Source organism: Cebus imitator, unplaced genomic scaffold (genome assembly GCF_001604975.1).
Source record: "Cebus imitator isolate Cc_AM_T3 unplaced genomic scaffold, Cebus_imitator-1.0 Scaffold223, whole genome shotgun sequence".
In the NCBI taxonomy this organism is placed as follows: Eukaryota; Metazoa; Chordata; class Mammalia; order Primates; family Cebidae; genus Cebus; species Cebus imitator.
This window is the reverse complement of record NW_016107538.1, coordinates 164,337-169,796: the sequence shown is the minus strand read 5'-3', so window position 1 is coordinate 169,796 and position 5,460 is coordinate 164,337.

Genomic DNA, 5,460 nt, shown 5'->3' with positions numbered 1-5,460 from the left:
GGCACGCATCACCATGCCCAGCTAATTTTTTGTATTTTTAGTAGAGACGGGGTTTCACCATGTTGACCAGGATGGTCTCGATCTCTTGACCTCATGATCCACCCGCCTCTGCCTCCCAAAGTGCTGGGATTACAGGCTTGAGTCACCGCGCCTGGCATGACTAAGGATATTGAAGTGGGGAAGTCATGCTGGATTATCCATGTGGACCTCATGTAATCACAAGGTCCTTCTGAGAGGGATGCAGGAGAGTCAGGGTCAGTGGCAGGGGACGTGCTGGCAGAGGCAAGAGACTGGGGAGATCTGAAGAAGGGGTCTCCAGCCAAGAAATGCAGGCAGTGTTGAGGAGCTGGTAAAGGCTGGGCATTGCATTTTCTCCTGGGACAGGGATGCGGAGACCGTAGCGATTTCAGCTCTCACCCTTGAACCTTCTCTCCTCTTCATTCCCAAACATGAGTCCACTAGCCCCATTACTGTTCAAATGACTGGGAGCCACATCAGCCATAATTCTTGTGATTTACCAGTTGTAATAATTATTTTCTGTGGCCTGGCTATTTATTTATTTATTCATCTATTTTTGAGACAGTCTTACCCTGTCACTCAGGCTAGAGTGCAGTGATGCAATCATGGCCCGGTGCAGCCTCAAACTCCTGGGCTCAAGCGATCCTCAGCCTCCTGAGTAGCTGAGACCACAGGCATGTACCACCACATCAGGTGTGTGTGTGTGTGTGTGTGTATTTTCTGTAGAGATGGGTTTTGCCATGTCTCCTAGGCCGGTCTCAATCGATCCTCCTGCCTAGGCCTCCCAAAGTGCTGGGATTATGGGTGTGAACTACCTCACCTGGCCTATAAATGTATTTCTTAAGGAGAATAAACGGGGACAAATCTAAGTCATTTTTTCAGCTTTAAAGGTTAGTACCTCCTCATTCTTCCACTTGGGTAGGAAACTGGATTTTCTGGGAGTGTTGGTAGCTGCTGGTGGTGGATAGGGAGTACTCTGTGAGCAGATGGAGCTTGATCCAAGTGCTCACAAGCACAGCACCCAGCCTGGGACCTCCTTGTCATTGTGCAGAACAAGTAGCTAGGACTATAGGCATGCACCACCACGCCTGGCTAATATTTAAATTTTTTGTAGAGATGAGGTTTCATTATGTTTCCCAAGCTGGTCTCAAACTCCTGGCCTCAAGAGATTTTACTGCCTCCACAGAATGTAGGGGAAAGGAAACTGCTTAACTTTTGAGGATGCAAAATTATGCAGCTTCTACTTTGTCCTCTTAAGACTCCCACTCAGTGGGCAGGGGGAAGCCAGCCACCGCATAAGAGGCCCAGCTACTCCAAGACCCCACCATGCTGGAGATGCCACGTAGAGCCCTGGGTTGGCATCCCCAGCTGAGCTACCAGGCCACAGCCAGTGTAAGCAGACAGCCGTGTGAGTGAGCCAGCTTGGACGTCCAGCACTGTTGGGCCTTCAGATGACATCTGAGCAGCTGCTAGGGAAATGCTGAGTGAGAATTGCCTGGCTCAGTCCTTCGCAAATTCCTGGCCCACAACATCATGAGTAAACCAAGTGGTTATTTTAAGTCAACAGATTGGGAGTCACTTGTTACACATCCGTACTGGCTAGAACAACTTTTTCACTACCCTCCTGCTCCACTTCCACAGCCCTAGGAACAAAGCCTGATGCCCATCTTGCTGCAAACAGTGTACCTGGTTTGCCTCTCTATCACAGCTGAGTGCACACCTGTTTTCTCTTCCCAAGCCTTCACTCCTTCTTTGATGAATAGCAATCCTTTCTTTTGAGAAAATGTCCCCCATAGCCCACCTTCTTTATCAATCACCTTTTTTTTTGGTTTTGGTCAGAGCTGCCATATTTCTGTTTTCACTTCCCACTCCCACATGGGAATGTAGACGGCCTCTAGGAGGTAAAGAAGGCAAGGAAATAACTTCTTCCCTAGAGCCTGCAGAAAGAACCTGTATTTCACATTTCAGACTGCTAAATCTTAGCACCTCCAGATCTGTAAGAGAATATCAAACGTGATATTTTGCTGCAGCAGAAACAGGAAGTGAATACACCCTTAACACCTGCAGCAGTCTCCCAGTACTTCTTTTTTTTGAGACAGACTCTCACTTTGTCACCCAGGCTGGAGTGCAGTGGAGTGCAGGAGGCTCACTGTAGCCTCCCCCTCCTGGGTTCAAGCGATTCTCCAGCCTCAGCCTCCTGAGTAGCTGGGGCCACAGGCATGTGCCACGACGCATGACTAATTTTTGTAGTTTTTAGCAGACAGAGAATTTTACCATGTTGGCAGGCTGGTCTCAAACTCCTGACCTCAGGTGATCCACCCGCCTTGGCCTCCCAAAGTGCAGGTATTACAGATGTGAGACACCGTGCCCGGCCTCAGTACTTTCTTGTTTATGTCTTAAGCCAATTCAAGGAAGGCTGCCATCATTTGCTACCAAAACAACCCTTATACAACAATAGCAAATATCCTTCCATCTCCTCCATTCTGGTCCTTGAAGCCTTATCCAAAGTGAGGTCACAACCATTGTTTGTTGTTTGATTGAGAGCTAAGGGAGTAGAGTAGGAGGAAAGGTTTATTTATTTATTTATTTATTTATTTTTTTTTGAGACGGAGTTTCACTCTTGTTACCCAGGCTGGAGTGCAATGGCGCGATCTCGGCTCACCGCAACCTCCGCCTCCTGGGTTCAGGCAATTCTCCCTCAGCCTCCTGAGTAGCTGGGATTACAGGCACGCGCCACCATGCCCAGCTAATTTTTTGTATTTTTAGTAGAGACGGGGTTTCACCGTGTTGACCAGGATGGTCTCGATCTCTTGACCTTGTGATCCACCCGCCTTGGCCTCCCAAAGTGCTGGGATTATAGGCCTGAGCCACCGCGCCCAGCGGAAAGGTTTATTTTTAAAAATCACGCACAATAAAAAAGGTTCAGGCTCTGAGAATCTGTGAAATTTTGCCTAATTTTGGCTTTCCCCACAGGAACCCACCAGAAAAGTATTCAAATTTGTATACAGCACCCTTGAAGAAACTAACTCCATCTTAGAAAAACACTCCCTTTTACATTTAATACAGCACTTTGCCAACTAGGATAAGATGTTTTGCTTAACAAACAAACAAAAAACTGCATCCAACCAGAGAAAGATACCAACAAGCACACTCTTCTATCATCAGTTCTTATCAGAGGACTCTGTAACTATAAAAGATCAGGGCTCGGCCAGGTGCAGTGTCTCACACCTGTAATCACAGGACTTTGGCGGAGGCAGGCGGATCATGAGGTCAAGAGTTTGAGTCCAGACTGACCAACAGGGTGAAACCCCGTCTCTACTAAAAATACAAAAAAAGTTAGCTGGGCGTGGTGATGGGCGCCTGTAATCCCAGCTACTCAGGAAGCTGAGGCAGGAGAATCACTTGAACCCAGGAGGCAGTGATTGCAGTGAGCTGAGATCATGCCATTGCACATCAGCGTGGGTGACAGAGCAAGACTCCTCCGTCTCAAAAACAAACAAACAAACACCAAGGAGGTTAGAGAGAGGAGATGTTTTGTTACCTATGTCTCTGAGTTGTTTTTTAGAAACCTGGACACCCACCAAATGGATCTGCTGGCCTGTAGACTTTAGATAAGGGCAGCTGAGAACTGAACTCTGACTTCTGGTCTTTGTTCTAAATTTCTTCCTGAGGGGCCTGGAGGAAGTCATGCCCAGGAGCCAGAGCTGACATTCTTTTCTGCTGACCCCAAATTTTTAGACAAAGCTTTGCTTCCTGAATCAATTGCAAATGAGAAAATATTTGAACGTACCTATGACCTGTGGCCCCCTCCCTTTGAGATGCCCTGCCTTTTTAGGTAAAATCAATATATAGCCTGTATGTATCAATTTACAACTTTGCCTGTAACTTCTGCCTTTAAAAATCCTTGTCTGGCTGGGTGTGGTGGCCCACTCCTATAATCCCAGAACTTTGGGAAGCTGCGGCAGGTGGATCACCTGAGGTCAGGAGTCCAAGACCAGCCTGGCCAATGTGGTGAAACCCCATCTCTACTAAAAATATAAAAATTAGCCCAGTGTGGTGATACATGCCTATAACCTCAGCTACTCGGGAGGTTGAGGCAGAAAAATTGCTTGAACTCAGGAGGTGGAGGTTGCAGTGAGCCAAGATCATACCACTGCACTCCAGCCTGGATCACAGAGCAAGACCCTGACTCAAAAATAAATAAATAAACAAAAATTAAAAATAAAAACCCTTGTCTGTAAGCCATCGGAGAGTTCAGGTTTTAAGCATGAGCTGCCAGATTCTCCTTGCTTGGCTCCCTATAATAAATGCTCCACTTTCTCTGGCTGCAGTCGTCATTTCAGTGGTTAGCTTTGTTTTCAGGCAGACTGACCCAAGTTTATTTTGGTAATAGGACGAGCAAATGTAAGCAAACCGGGGTGGGGAAGAAAGTCAATGCAACTTCTACAGGACAGGGTAGAATATCCACATCTATAAACAAGAATTATTTTTGCATTGCAATCAGTTATCCATACTTTACAGAGAATTGGGATCAGATAACCCAGAAAGACATCCTCTAGAACAGGGGTCTGGTCTGTGGCCTGTTAAGAACTGGGTTGCACAGAGAAGCCTCATCTGTATTTACAGCCACTCCCCATCATTCTCGTGACTGCCTGAGCTCCACCTCCTGTCAGATCAGCAGCAGCATTAGATTCTCATAGCAGTGCAAACCCCATTGTGAACTGCACATGTGAGGGATCTAGGTTGCACACTCCTTATGAGAATCTAATGCCTGATCATCTGTCACTGACTCCCACCACCCCCAGATGCAACTGTCTAGTTGATGGAAAACAAGTTCGGGGCTCCCACTGATTCTACGTTATGGTGAGTTGTATAATTATTTCATTATAATGACAATGTAATAATAATAGAAATAAACGGCACATTAAATGTAATGTGCCTGAATCATACTGAAACCATACCCTGCTGCCCTGCCCTGTGGTCCATGAAAAAATTGTCTTCCGTGAAATCGGTCCTGGTGCCACAAAACCAGCCCCTAGTGCTGCTCTAGAGTTTATATAATGCACAGCCTTTTGATGAAACCCAAACTTCTCTCTATATGAGAGATGGCTGAAGCTGAGAAATTCAAAAGAAGAATCAGTAGAACTCTTTCTTTTTTTCGAGATGGAGTCTCCTTCTGTCACCAGGCTGGAGTGCAGTGGCGTGATCTTGGCTTACTGCAACCTCTGCCTCCTGGGTTCAAACGATTCTCCTGACTCAGCCTTCCAAATGGCCAGGACTACAGGTGCGTGCCACCATGTCCAGCTAATTTTTTTGTATTTTTAGTAGAGACAGGCTTTCACCCTGTTGGCCAGGATGGTCTTGATCTCCTGACCTCGTGATCCACCTGCCTCAGCCTCCCATAGTGCTGGGATTATAGGCGCGAGCCATGAGCGCCTGGCT